This window comes from Dreissena polymorpha, chromosome 7 (genome assembly GCF_020536995.1).
Source record: "Dreissena polymorpha isolate Duluth1 chromosome 7, UMN_Dpol_1.0, whole genome shotgun sequence".
NCBI lineage: Eukaryota > Metazoa > Mollusca > Bivalvia > Myida > Dreissenidae > Dreissena > Dreissena polymorpha.
Genome location: NC_068361.1, coordinates 36,209,255 through 36,225,053, shown reverse-complemented (window position 1 = coordinate 36,225,053; position 15,799 = coordinate 36,209,255). Strand labels below are relative to the sequence as shown.

General features: G+C 35.7%; 1 long non-coding RNA gene across 1 annotated transcript in view; it reads right to left on the bottom strand.

The window, feature by feature from the left end:
• Window positions 1-231: 231 nt before the first annotated feature.
• LOC127840077 (uncharacterized) overlaps window positions 232-15,799 on the bottom strand; it is a 64,661-nt gene continuing 49,093 nt past the window's right edge. Inside the window, exon 2 of the long non-coding RNA XR_008030390.1 lies at window positions 232-486. This is a non-coding gene — a long non-coding RNA (uncharacterized LOC127840077). The remainder of the gene's footprint in view (window positions 487-15,799) is intronic.

The following is a 15,799-nucleotide window of genomic DNA, read 5'->3' as shown; positions in this document are numbered from 1 at the left end:
TTTGTGTCATTTGCATTTCCTGATTATATGATCAGAGCATAAAAACCTTTTCCATGCATCATGTCATATTGTTATGGAAAAGAAATTGTCATTATTTATTTGACTGACTTGAACTTGCTAACTGATGCTTTTTTGGAAAATATTTCTTATTAGCATCTATAATAAATGAAATTCTGTTAAAGTTATGTTACACTGTATTTTAGATAACAATGATATCATTATACCCCCATTACCATTGGTAATGGGGGCTATATAGGAGTCACTTTGTCGGTCTGTCTGTCGGTCGGTCTATCTGTCGGTCTGTCCCGAAATTTCATCCGATCTTCACCAAACTTGGTCACAAGTTGTATCTTGATGATGTATAGGTCAAGTTTGAATATGGGTCATGCCGGATCAAAAACTAGGTCACCGGGTCACTTAGTGTGTTATAAACCGAAAGTTTGTCTGGACCATAACTATGTCATTTATCATTAGATTTTAAAATAACTTGGTACATTTGATCACCATCACGGGACGATGTGTTTTGTTAAAAAGTACGTCAATATCTCCAATGTCAAGGTCACACTTGGAGTTCAAGGGTCAAACGCTTGTCCGGGCCATAACTTTACCATTTATTGTGAGATTTTAAAATCATTTGGCAAATTTGTTCACCATCATGGGACGGTGTGTCGCGCGAAAGAATTATGTCCTTATCTCCAAGGTCAAAGTCACACTTTGAGTTCAAAGATCAAAAATGGCCATAAATAACCTTGTCGGGGCAATATCTATGTCGTTCATTGTGAGATTTTAAAATCATTTGGTACATTTGTTCACCATCATTGGACTGTGTGTCCCGCGAAAGAATTACGTTGATATCTCCAAGGTGAAAGTCACACTTTAAGTTCAAAGGTCAAAAATGGCCATAAATGAGCTTGTACGGGCCATAACTATGTTGTTCATTGTGAGATTTTAAAATCATTTGGCACATTTGTTCACCATCATTGGCCGGTGTGTCACACGAAAGAATTACGTCCTTATCTCCAAGGTCAAGGTCACACTTTGAGTTCAAAGGTCAAAAATGGCCATAAATGAGCTTGTCCCGGCCATAAATATGTCATTCGTTGTGAGATTTTAAAATTACTTGGTACATTTGTTCACAATCATTGGAAAATGTGTCATTCGAAAGAATTACGTCAATATCTCCAAGGTCAAGGTTACACTTGGAGTTCAAAAGTGGAAAATGGCCATAAATGAGCTTGTTCAGGCCATAACTATGTCATTCATTGTGAGATTTTAAAATGACTCTGTACATTAACTTAAAAAATGTTCACAGTAATTGAACGGAGTGTCATGCGAAAGAATTCAACAGTTCAAAGGTCAAAATGGCCATACATAATAATGGCATAATATTTTTTTTAAATCACCATAAATTATATTCTCTTGTTTTGTGAAGACAGCATGCAAAATAGTCTGTGTCAATGCGGCACGTGGGGGATATACGTCACGTCTGTGACAAAGCTCTAGTTTAAAGACTGCACTTAAGATGTACACCAAAGGTGACCATGCCATTTTACTTTAACTGGGAAGATATAATCAGTTTAATAAGTCAACAAATACTGTAATGTTGAAACAAGATTTGATTTTAAGGGACTGGGCAGAAGAATTCCGATCTACAAGGATTATTACCAACTTAAAGTTTGATAATACTGGTATTTAACCCATTTATGCCTAGCGTCTATAAAAGGCCTTGGCAAACAGCATAGACCCAGATGAGACGCAGCATGATGGGGCCTCTCATCAGGGTCTGCGCTGTTTGCTTAAATGAATTTTTGTAAGAAATATTCTAAATATAGAAATAAATATACTAGACATTCCTAATTTTGGAAATAAATTGATCCAATTTAGAAGGATGGGAGAGTCCACTAGGCTTAAATGGGTTAATGTGATTGTTCATTTCAAGATCAGAACAGAATGAAAAAGTGTGGAGAGTGTGGGACTCAAGTGAGAGTGGAAGAATTGCAGGTATTTACAGTTTTACCTTACAAATTTGCTTCATATCTATGTAAATGCAATACAAATGGAAAATGATTAAAACAAAATGACATAGATTCACAATTTAATGTAATTGCCATGTATTAAAACAAGCAAAATACATGTAATACTCCTCAGTAGCAAATATGTTTAAATTATTGTGGTCAGTTAATGGATAATTATCAGTCAAAATCAGTATTATTATTTGGAGTTGCATTGATAAAATGCATGTAAATTAATGAAATACATGTGGTGTTTAAAATACGCTTTGATAAGCCTGAAGTTCCATGGGTTATAGTTTGCTCCTAAAGGTTCCAGTTTCAAATCCGTTTGGAGGCACACGTTGTTATTTAACTTTTATTCCTTGCTGTTATAATTATATTAGCCTTTTTGCAAATAATGTAGTTTGTTAGTCAAAACATTTGATGTCTTTTTCCAAAAACAGGAAAATCTGTTAACCCGCCCCTTTAAGACAATTTTGTGTGAATGCATGTTTTCAAAAATGTTTTATGAAGAATTTACTGTCATTGGTTAATTGTTAATAATCTCAATACTACGGAATCCGGATAGTGCCATTTATGATCTTGCACTTCTTTCATCAAGGGCGACGCACAACGCGATACACGATATTTTGCGCGATACTCAAAGCGACGCACAATATTTTTCATGATAATCAATATGATATATTTTGCGTAACACATGAAGCGACGCGCGATTTTTTGCGCGATACACGAAGCGACGCGCGAGAATGTACCACGAAATTTTGCCCTTGTGTAGGTAGCCCAAAAGGCGATATATCATGGTAAATATCACGTGTCGCTTCGTGTGTCGTGCAAAATATTGCACGTCACTTTGTGTGTCGCGCAAAATATCGTGCGTCACTTTGAGTATCACGCAAAATATCGTGCGTCGTTTTGAGCATTATGCAAAATATCGTGTCTCACATTCAAAGGGTGACACATGATATTTTGCGCGATACAGGAAGCGACACTATTTTGCGGGCCACATGAAGCAACGTGCAATATTTTGCGCGATACACGATGGGACATGTGATATTTACCATGATATAACGTTTTCTGGGCTACCTACACAAGGGCTATAATCAGTGGTACATTCTCGCGCGTCGCTTCTTGTATAGTGCAAAATATCGCGCGCCGCTTCGTGTGTCTCGCAAAATATAGTGCATTGCTTTGAGTATGGGTAAAATATCGTGTTTCGCTTTGAGTATCGCGCAAAATATCGAGTATCGCTTCGTTTGTCGTGTGTTGCCCTTGATGAAAGAAGGTCAAGATTATAGATGGCACTATCCGGAGTCTGTAACATACCTTCAAAAATGCTTTAGTAATTTTTTTAAAACAGTAACTGTCCAAAAAAAAAAATATTTTCCTAAAAAGTAAAAGAACCTATTAGACTATATTTTTAAAATCGTATTTGCAAAGGACTTGCACACATTTAAGCAAGATTTTGAAAATCTTTAACTAAACTAAACAATATCAACATAATATATTGTATCTTGACTTAAACCAAAATATTTCCTATGATGTTACACGGTATCCGGACAATTGCTCCTACGGACAATAGCTCCTACGATAAATTTGACAGGGCGGACAGTCGTTCCTACGATGTTTTGACAGGGCGGACAGTCGATCCTACGATGATTTGACAGGGTGGACAGTCGCACCTACATTATGTTGCCAACCCGAACAATCGCTCCTACATTATTTTGGTAACCCGGACAGTCGCTCCTACATTATTTTGACTCCACGGCAAAACGTAGTATACGCCAATCAAAGGTTAACACCTATAATTAACCGACAATTAAATTTGCCAACTTGTTAAGCGGATTTAACATGAGCCGATCAATGTAATTTTAATTAATTAATTTTACTTATTAACAAACTATGTTACAGTTTGTTGATTCTTTGAATGTAAATTCGCAAACTGTGAAAACAATATGTATATATTGTAATGTCCCACACCTTCAAATTCACTAAAGAGGCTAATTATAACCCTATCTAATCGGCTGGATCGGCATGAAATACCGGTACGTTGGAAAAACTTTCGATGTCAAGATTATGATCATTTCAAATTGGAAAAATACAATACCTGGAAAAACAACTGAAAATATCCACGTCTCTGTCCCTTACGGGCGTGTCTTTACCTCCACGAAAAAAAGCACATTAGAAGCCATGCTGATGAAAATAAGTGATTAAGTCTTATGTAAGGGAGAAAATTACGCGCAAAAAGCCACTATAATGAGTTACCTCCCCAAGACAGCAGCCCATCCCGCAAACGCTGCTCGTTTTTCATTTTTCGTATTTTTCAAACCAAGAACGGTTAACAGGATCAAACAATCCGTTCCAATTTTCAAACATTTATTTAAGTTATATGAATTGAAACAAAATATGAACAGGGGAATCAATTTTTTTTTATAATAAGTGCAACAAAATACGACATAAAGAAGTTAATTTTGTTTTCGTATTTTGTTTAAGTTACGGTTATTAGAAAATCGGAATATGAACTTATATGTGTGTTGATTTTCTTGTTTCGTTGTTTTCAATGTTAAACGAAAAAGGAAAAGACGGTATATACACGCACCTATCTGGACTTAAAACCAAAATATTTCTATGATGTAAAAAATGCAAAATCAGGGCTTAAACTCATCCCAAATAAAAATACTCCTCGTTAAAATTTCAATTACATGTTACTATTAAATTATGGTACTGTGGTTAATGGATCAAATGATTTAAGTCACGCCTTGTTTGTTGTGAAGTTATATTCCAATTATCTGCTCATCTTAAATGCATTAATGCCTTTCATTGTGGCATTACTGGTCTGTTAAATCTGACACCACTACTACACATTTAATGTTCTTCATTGTTATCTTTTAAATCAACCATAAATCAAGTGTGCTTCACTTTTCTATACCCCAGATCCACCACTCTATCCCATTTCTGTAACCAGATGGCTAGACTATGGTAGTTGAAAGTAATTTGAAAGTTTTTGTCTCATATTTGTTACTGAAAGTTTATCAAAAGGATTCACAGGGAATTTTGACAGCTGTTACTTATGGAAGGGAAAGACTGCCACTATTCATCACCAGAAATGTTGCACATGTTGAATATTCAGCTCATGTGTTTAACAGAGAATTTTTAAAATGCAACATTTTAATATCTGTTTTGTACAATTGTAAAGTGTAAAATGTTGTATGTTCTGATTCTACAAAATGTTTAAATGTTTAAAAACAAACATGTAACTTCTTAAACTACAGATCTGAAAATGAAGATAGTGCATATATAAAGTCTACATCTTCATATACCTAATATTGTAATCACAATAATAAACTAGAAATGGCGCGGCAGAGGCCGACGTGTATCCCCATGCCGCATGTTTGACCCAGGGTTGGTAATGGGGCCATGCATAGTTGAGATTGACTGTATTGTCATAAGAGAAGTTTTGAGTATCAATTAGAAGTGAATCGATGTAGAATGAAGAAGTTATAGTAAAGGCAATTTTGGGTGGGTGTGGCCTATGTGGGCGGGGCGCCCAAGGGTTGGTAATGGGGCCATGCATAGTTGAGATTGACCGTATTGTCATAAGAGAAGTTCAGTATCAATTAGAAGTGAATCGGTGTAGAAATGAAGAAATTATAGTTAAAGGCAATTTTGGGTGGGTGCGGCCTATGTGGGTGGGGCGCCCCAGGGTTGGTAATGGGGCCATGCATAGTTGAGACTGACCGTATTGTCATATGAGTAGTTCAGTATCAATTAGAAGTTAATCGGTGAAGAAATGAAGAAGTTATAGTAAAAGGCAACTTTGGGTGGGTGTGGCCTATGTGGGCGGGGCGCCCCAAGGTTGGTAATGGGGCCATTCATAGTACAATGAGATTGACCGTATTGTCATAAGAGAAGTTCAGTATCAATTAGAAGTGAATCGGTGTAGAATGAAGAAGTTATAGTAAAGGCAATTTTTGGTGGGTGTGGCCTATGTGGGCGGGGCGCCCCAGGGTTGGTAATGGGGCCATGCATAGTTGAGATGGACCATATTGTCATAAGAGGAGTTCAGTGTCAATTTGAGGTGAATCGGTGTAGAAATGAAGAAATTATAGTAAAAGGCAATTTTGGATGGGTGTGGTCTATGTGGGAGTGGCGCCCCAGGTTTGGTAATGGGGCCATGCATAGTTGAGATTGACTGTATTGTCATAAGAGGGGTTCAGTATCAATTTGAAGTGAATCAGTATAGAAATGAAGAAGTTATAGTAAAAGGCAATTTTGGGTGGGTGTGGTCTATGTGGGCAGGGCGCCCCAGGGTTGGTAATGGGGCCATGCATAGTTAAGATGGACTGTATTGTCATAAGAGATGTTCAGTATCAATTTGAAGTAAATCGGTGTAGAAATGAAGAAGTTAATGTAAAATAACATAAAAAAAATAAGTGAAAATGAGTGACCCGGCCCCACCCCAACCCCCATAACTTTTGACCCAGGGGTCAGATCAAATTCCAAATAGTTCAGGGTCGCACATATGCTCATAGCTACCATGTTTGTAAGTTTCAAGGTTCTAGTGCTTAAAGTGTAGGAGGAGATAGTGGCCAGGACGGAAGACGGAGATAACCACAATATCCCCACTTTTTCTCTGAAAAGGGTGGGGATAATAAAAGATAATAGATCCATCTGGAAGTATAAGTTGATGACAAACTACATTGGCATGTTGAATATTTTCTAATTTGTACAATTGGTTTTAGTAATCTGCTACAAGTCAGCATCTAACAAGTGTACACTATACAATTGTACAGAATACAAGTTCACGAATCACAATTCAACATTTTACAATGCATTTTTAAGTCAACCTGTGTTAGGGTACAAATTGTCATTAGTAGTAGCCACAGGTGTTGGGCGCATGGCCAAGTCACTTAAACACTATCAATATGTCATAAAACAACATTTTTCATAATTTTGACCAAAAAAAAATTCTGATATAATATACATATACAATGTAGGTATCTCTTAACACAGGAAAATCACCTACATCAACATTTTAAAGCTATAAAATGTCTAAATGGAGGTTGATTTTCGTAAACTATGTACCATTTTGTTGAGAAAGGTTGCCTCATGACGAAAAATGACCACGAACGGCTACTTGCCAACATAAACTACAAGAAACACTTCTCGAACACGTAGAAATGCTAGGTCGGCTCTCGTCTGACCAAACGTTCAGTGCCGATTTTTTCAAGAGTAAAACTATCAAAATATCCCAGCTACCGAACGTAATCCACATTAGTACAATAAACAAATAGGAGTTTATCAACTTACAACTCAGATTTGTCTTTCTGTTTGCGTTATAATGTCGAAATCATTGTAAATCGGGAATTGTTTATCGGCAATTTCGAATCTGAGCTCCATGTCGATCAAACGCTCAAGGTAAATATGGTTCTCGGTTTCAGGTATTCGGTAACTCTGAGGCGGGAAAACAATAGTTGGATAAATAGAGTAAGGTGAAGGACGGATCATCGTACACGATTGAAATTAACATTCAAACATAACAATTATATTAGTGTTTGGTGTGGACAAAAAGACAAATCTGTGTTGTTAGTTGATCGGATCGGATCCTGCCCAAATACAACTATGGTTTCGTGTTTGTAAATAAATGTTCATCTCACTGTCCCTTCTGTGTATGTAAAGTGTTCCGACATTGGAAGATGTGTTGCGGTGGAAGTATGGAGTATATAATAGGGCTGCAACGGGTACCCGAAATAACCGATGATATCGGATCCAACTTCAGATTCGCGGGTATGGATCCACCCCTTGAAATTTCGGTTCCGAATATTTATTTTCATAGTTGTATGTAACCTAGCGCTGTTTTCACGAGTATTGTTTTTTATTCAGACTGGTTCTGTTTATAAGATAAAAGATAAGTATATTAATAGATATTTATTGACATGTGACAGTCAAATAGCAGATAATTCGATATATTCGGCTTTTATTGTAAAAGAGTGTCATTGGACATTACGTAAGCAAAACTAATTCTAAATCATGGAGGATTTACACATTACAAATGCAATTCCTAATGGCAAGTAAGTTTTCAATCCTTATTGTCTTTCTGAGTTGTATTAAAAACAACGGTAGTGGATCCAGTGTGACGGGTATGTTATTCAGGTACATTTTGCATAATTTCACGACCTGTCAAATTGTGTTCCTGCATAATGTATTGTCTTGCAAGCTTTTTTCGTCATATACTAAGTTTAAATGTTATCATGTGATACAAGGAACCTCAGTGCCCAGTGAGGGAATCTTATCCACAGCAGGAGACCTCGTCAGTGCTCAAAGGGCTTGCCTGGACCGGGATAATGTTGATATCTTAATTTTGTGAAAACAAACATAAAACTGTATGAACAGTGAAAAGTGAATGTTAACGAGCAAACTATTAAGTGAATAAGTGTTAAGGTTTTTGTTTTATTTTGACATTGCTACAATGTTAAACAAGAAATTTGTTATGTTTTTTGTTTATAAATGTTTAATGTTTTTTTTGTCAAATTATACTTCTAAAACATTGATTTCTTTAATGTTTACAGAAAATTATAATTTTCTCTTATCTGAGGGATCCGGATCCGAAAAACTGTAAGATATCATATTTGGATTCAGATCCGAACAAATTTTTTGGATTCGCTGCAGCCCTAGTGAACACCATGGCAGCCATGTTTTTCAACAGACAAGAACCGTTTTCATACATATCCCTTTCCTTGACAGCCATTTAGCCAATATAAGCCTCTCCAGTTACCACAAGACCTAGCTGCCTGCTGACCAGTGGCTGATAGCCATCTTATCAATATCAGTACCCCATCTTTACAGGCATTATTGGAAAAACGCTGTTTTATGACCCTCATTGCTTTTAAACCTGATATTCTCATAAAAATTGAAATATAATTGAAAAATACACAATATGAAAGTTTAAGCTAATAAAATTTCCTTTCCTGTGGTGTAAACTGTATGTTTATACCTTAATTTATTGGTCAGTTATAGTCATGCAAAGTTGACCGTTGTGTGTTTTACTGCATTTAAATGCAAATCTCTTTCCAGCTCATATAGAAACTTTGCGAAGTTGGTGTGTTGAATCAAATACAAATAATTATATTTTGGAATATAAATTTTTTTTTCTTACTTTCCAAACTACAATTCTTCTTTCTTGAAGATTTTTTTATTTTTTAAATTCATTCTGCAAGCCTCAAAATTCATGTAAATTCTTATAAATAACTATAGAAAAACACAGAGTTTCTCAAACAACTTCATGCATTTTCAAAATAAATTGTATTATTTCTTATAAAATTCGTACGATACTTGGTATTTCTATTACATTAATTCACCTAATGATTTATAAACATTTATAGATACCGGTAACAATTTAATTGGATGTTGCATAATGTGCCATGAATATTCATATAATTAATTTGCATTTTGCATTTTATTACCGATCGAAATCCGGCAATGTCGGCGTCTTCAATAAGTCTTCAATTTGTGTATTTATTTGCAAAATTCCAAGTTTATTATCAAATACTCCAGTTTATCTGATCGCCGACATATAACTTTATAACCCAGAAGTCGCCAACAAACCCGTGTATTTGTGTACCAAATTACAAAACGCCGAGGTAACATGGCACGCGCGCCAATGTCATCTGAAGACTACTGCTGCGTCCGGTAAACATGTTTATTCAAAGTGTCTAGAACCCGTGTTTCTTATCCCTAAATGTTAGATTAGCATGTGCGCTATTAATTATTATTGGTCAGTTCAAAGGCATATTGAAGACCGCCGACTGCGTCTTTGTTTTATTGCCCAATCAAGCACCGATAATCCAATATCCTGTGTATTACGAAACACAAACTTTAGATAAGCACGTGTCGTTTGTAAAAACATTTTAGTGTACATGCCATTTAACATATCGATGTAATAGACGTATATGATCTCGGAAACAAACATTTACGATATAATGGAATCAAACAACAATAAGAATGAAATCGATTTACACCCAAATGATATTATATCCCTATGGGACGTGTTTATTTTTGCGACATTTTTAACGAGTTATTAATACGTTTTCGGAAAATGTCCAAATTAAATATGGTTCGAGAATAGCAGTTATTTTAGGACATTACGAAATGCCTGAAGCGCGCACATCCCGGAACGTGATTTACGCATGTCAAATGGTAAACCCTCGTCTTGATTGGTCGCCAATTGCATCATAACTTTAAATAGCAACATTACCGGATGTTTACTCAACAGTTTAGAAAAATGATGAACGCAGGTGTATATGCATTTCTGTTACACTTAAAACTTCATTTTAAGCATTTAAATAGCAAATTAAATCGTGACGCGTAAAAACGCGTATATATCAGGTAAAAGATTGGGTAGTAGAAATGCGTAGATAACAGGGAATCGATACAGGCGTAGATAAGCGTATTTGACAGGGAATCGATAGGGTCGTAGAAACGCGTACCTGTCAAGGAAAGGGATATACAAGATATCATTTAAACACGTATTCTGGCAAAATTTCATGAAGATTCATGAAGCCATATAAGGAAAATTCCCTCACCCTGGTGGCCATGTTTTTCAAGCAACTGGAACCATTTTCGAACTTGTCCGAAATATCAATATGTTGCTTCTAGAGTGTTCACTAGGTTTAACTATTGCAAAATAAGGAAAAATGCCTCGCACCCTTGGTGGCCATGTTTTTCCACCAACCGGAACCATTTTCAAACTCATCCAAGATATCATTGGGACAAATCGTCTTACCAAGTTTCATGATGATCGGACAATAAATGTTGCCTCTAGATTGTTAATAAGGTTTTACTAAAACCATATACAGCAATATTAGGAAAAATGCCCCGCCCCCTGGTTGCCATGTTTTAAAAGCAACCAAAACCATTTTGGAACTCATCCAAGATATCATTGGTACAAATCTTCTGACCAAGTTTCATGAAGATCGGAAAACAATTGTGGCCTCTAGAGTGTTAACAAGGTTTTACTATAGCCATATAAGGAAAAATGCCCCGCCCTCTGGCAGCCATGTTTTTCAAGCAACTGGCATCATTTTTTATCTCGCCCAGAATATTATTGGGATGAATCTTCTGACCAAGTTTCATGAAGATCAGACAATTAATGTGGCCTCTAGAGTGTTAACAAGATTTTACTATAGCCATATAAAGAAAAATGCCACGCCCCTTGGAAGCCATGTTTTTCAAGCAAACGTAACCATTTTCGATCTCATCCATTTAGATATCATTGAGAAAAATCTTCTGACCAAATTTCATGAAGATTGGAAAATAAATGTGGCCTCTAGCGTGTTAAACAAGGCAAATGTTGACGCCGCACAACGGAAGCTGCACGGTCAAACGGCGATCACAAAAGCTCACCATGAGCACATTGTGCTCAGGTGAGCTAAAAACACAAAGTATAGAGAGAATATTAGTGAAAAATTAATCTCAAAGCAAATATTTTTGATAAATGTACTTTTTTATCATTTGGAACATTGATTTGAATGAGGTCACCTGTCTCAAATATCATTCATACAAAATATATATCAAAATTACTTTATTATATGAAAAGCGCTTTGCACACTAAATCCCGTGTTAAATGGGAATATGCTCAATAAGTTTCAATAAACTATACATTCCAAACGCTCACTGATATGTATAAAACAATTGCAATATTTATAGGTTTTAAAAAGATGGGTGCCTTGGATGCATATCGTTAAAAAAGAGGTTTAAAAAATAATCTATGGGTCTTGAGTATTTAAGTCAAAATTTATTTCGACAATTACATCAGTACAAAAGCAAACAGCAAACATTGACTCATATTGAGAATACTTGTCCATATAACAAGCATTTATGTCTGATGTTTTTTCAGGGTACCTTTTATTTCAAAAAGACTTATGATCAATATTGTTTTATCTTTTCTGAGGTATGATTCTACTATCTTTTTATCTGTGTACTGGCAAGCTATATGCTGCACTTATTTAGACAATAGGGTACACAGGGCACGAATTAAGCAGAAAAAGCAAGGCCATGTGGAAATAATTTTTGCCACGTGTTTTTTTTGTCTTTTATTTTCACTATCTCAATACTAAGCATCCCCAAAAGAAACAAGTTTTTGTGTGATTTTTGTGGGTGAAATATGTAAGAAAAAGTGGTAAAAATATTCCTGGTTCTTATGTAAGATACCTAATAGCTCCTTGAGTAATATATGCACAGACTTATAGACTATTGAAAATAGTAGTTCCATCAGTGATTTAATACCCCAATACCCCAAGAAAAAGCGCTACCGGTACTTTAATTTTTTTTATATTTTACCAGAAACACCTTTAAATTCCATACAGTGTACATTATTTTCCAATATTCAATGCATGATCGTATGACATAATGTTCATTCTGGACATACAAAAGATAACAATCCTTGCCATTAAAAGAGTATGAGTTCATCTATTATTTTTATCATTATAATTATTATGCCACTGGCACTGGTATTTGTTATGACTATATAAAGTAGTGATCTCCAAAATGTGGCTATATTTCAACCCTCAGGCAAAATTGAAAAATATGCAAAACATTACCTCAACTTATCATTTTATTTGCATGTAGATCAGTGCCATACTGTTTGGTATTACATACATTGCTTTTTGTGTGGGCTTTTTGTTTAGTACAATTTGGGTAAACAAATTTTTACTATGAATTTTACATTTTTTGTAAGCAAAAAAACAAGTTCACAATTTTAGTCAAAACTACATGGTTTTTCCCTAGCCAAAACCCAGTTCCCATTCCTAAAATGGTGAAAAAACAATACACTATTACCTATTAGAACAAGAGCACTGCATAACAGGTGCCACGCTCGGCTGTGATAGCTTGTCAGAATTTTTTTCTTTTAGAGGTCACAGTGACCTTGACCTTTGACCTAGTGACCCAAAATGGGTGTGGCGTGTAGAAGTCATCAAGGTGCATGTACATATGAAGTTTCAAAGTTGTAGGTGGACACACTATGATGTTAGAAGCAAAGTTAATGTTTTATATTAGAGGTCACAGTGATCTTGACCTTTGACCTAGTGACCCAAAAATGGGTGTGGCATGTAAAAGTCATCAAGGTGCATGTACATATGAAGTTTCAAAATTGAAGGTGGAAGCACTATACTGTAAGAGGCAAAGTTAAAGTTTTATATTAGAGGTCACAGTGACCTTGACCTTTGACCTAGTGACCCAAAAATGGGTGTGGCATGTAGAAGTCATCAAGGTGCATGTACATATGAAGTTTCAAAATTGAAGGTGGAAGCACTAAACTGTAAGAGGCAAAGTTAAAGTTTTATATTAGAGGTCACAGTGACCTCGACCTTTGACCTAGTGACCCAAAAATGGGTGTGGTTTGTAGAAGTCATCAATGTGTATGTACATATGAAGTTTCAAAGTTGTAGGTGGAAGCACTGTGATGTTAGAGGCAAAGTTAAAGTTTTATATTTGAGGTCACAGTGACCTTGACCTTTGACCTAGTTACCCAAAAATGGGATGGCATGTAGAAGTCATCAAGATGCATGTACACATGAAGTTTCAAAGTTGTAGGTAGAAGCACTATGCTGTTAGAGGCAAAGTTACAGTTTTATATTAGAGGTCACAGTGACCTTGACCATTGACCTAGTGACCCAAAAATGGGTGTGGTGTGTAGAACTCATCAAGGTGCATATACATATGAAGATTCAACGTTGTAGGTGGAAGCAATTTAGTTTTAGAGCCAATGTAAAGGTTTTAGCACAACGCCGGATGGCGGACGTTGGACGGCGGACGACGAGGAAGCTATGACAATTCCTTGGGTTTTCTCCGAAAACAGCCGAGCTAAAAATTGGGAGTTCTAAATGAGTGATCTGCTAAACAGATGTATTGAAGCAACTAGTATAACCATTGTTCAGTAAATGATCCCTGTCATGGAAAATGGATCTATATATGCCATTTACAGCCAGCTTAAGTTCCAGACCTGCCTACACAGAAATATATGTACTCGTTTTACAAAACTTTGACCTAAATTTCATCTTGCATGCAAACCTTAACCACTTTTTAATACACACAATAGAGGACACAATCCTGCCTAAGGCTGGTCATAAGTATGATCAGTGAATGTCCAGACAGACTGGAACACATAATTGTGTAAAGTTTTAATACCATAATCTTTAAAAAATAAATTTATGGAGTAGTTGCACACAAATGTTACCCTGAATTTTCTACATACAAAAAGGGGGGCATAATTCTGCTAAATTGCAGATCAGAATTATGGAAGTTATCTCACACAATGAACCTTAGCACATGTGTGCAGTTTCAATACTTAAATACTTGTAGAAGAAACAATGATGTTGCATGATGACCTTTTCAAGCTCATTATGGGACACCTAAAAATGCGTAAGAAGTATTGCTCAAACTATTTAATGAATAATTGAGCTTAAAATCTCATTAACCCTGGCTATGTGCAAACAGCATAGAACCTGAACTGACTGCGAGTTACTCTGGTTTTATGCTGTTTGCTGCTTATCAGTATCTAAGGGTTGGAAGTTGGTTAAAGTTAACATTTTATTCATCAAGTCTTTTGACCATAAATGTATTCCAATGTATTTTTTTACAAATAGAACTAGTGCCATATAAGCATGAATTAAAATATTTTCGACTAACAGTTACTTACAGTTTTTTGTACAGATGTACAGTTACTTTCCAATCAAAGAGGATAACTGTGCTTTTTACTATGGACAGCACTAATTTTAGCCTTGCACTAGGAAAAAGGGTTTTAATGCATGTGCGTAGTCCACAAAGGCTAATCAGGGACAACACTTTCAACTCAACTGGATTTTTTGCTAAGAAGGAACTTTTTTCAATCCAAAAATACAATAAAAGTGGAAAGTGTCATCCCAAATTCGCAAGGGGCCTCTTTTTCTTCCCCTTAACCAAAATGGCCATTTCCCCTACAGAAATTTCTTTAAAATCATGCATTTTTCTCTAAATTTCCAATCTACCTCAGTATTTTTCATTTCCCAAAGCCAGAAAATTGTGTCTTTTTTTCCCCGAAAAAAAGGCTGTAGCCCTTTCCTCAAAGTTGGTGCTTTTGCTCTGCAATGCGTACAATATCCCTTACAGACTCTTTTATTTTTATTGAAAAATTACTTTTGCCATTATAAATACATTTTCGGAAAACGCTTCTAAAATTAAATACGCTTCTAGATTGGTCATTATTTTAAAACATTACAAAGTGCCCAATGCGCGAACATCCCGGAATGTGATCTACGCATGTTCAGTTTGAATAACCTCATCTCGATTGGGCGTCAATTGCATCATTACTATAAATAGCAACATACCCGGATGTTTACACAACAGTTTAGAAAAATGGCGGCTGCATGTGTTCATGCAATTCTTTAAAACGTATAGGGTCATTTTAGGCATTTAAATAGCGAATTTAATCGTGCCTCTTAAAAACGCGTATAAATCATGCAGGTTATTGATATGACGCTCAAATATTTAATTGACCGATCGGACTATTTTATAAGCATTTAGGATCGACCGACTGGCCCAAGAATCGACTCGGGCTTCGGGCTTAAAGGCTAATTCGAAGACTGCATACAACATAAGTTTTCAGCCTTTTAGTGTTCTTTATATGTATTTATTTTATATCTGATTATTGTATAAATTAAACAACAAAATTTGGCTAAAGCATGTTTGAATCTAAATTTTTTTATAGAGAATAATATGTTTTTATTTGCCAATAAAGAACACTTTACAGAAAT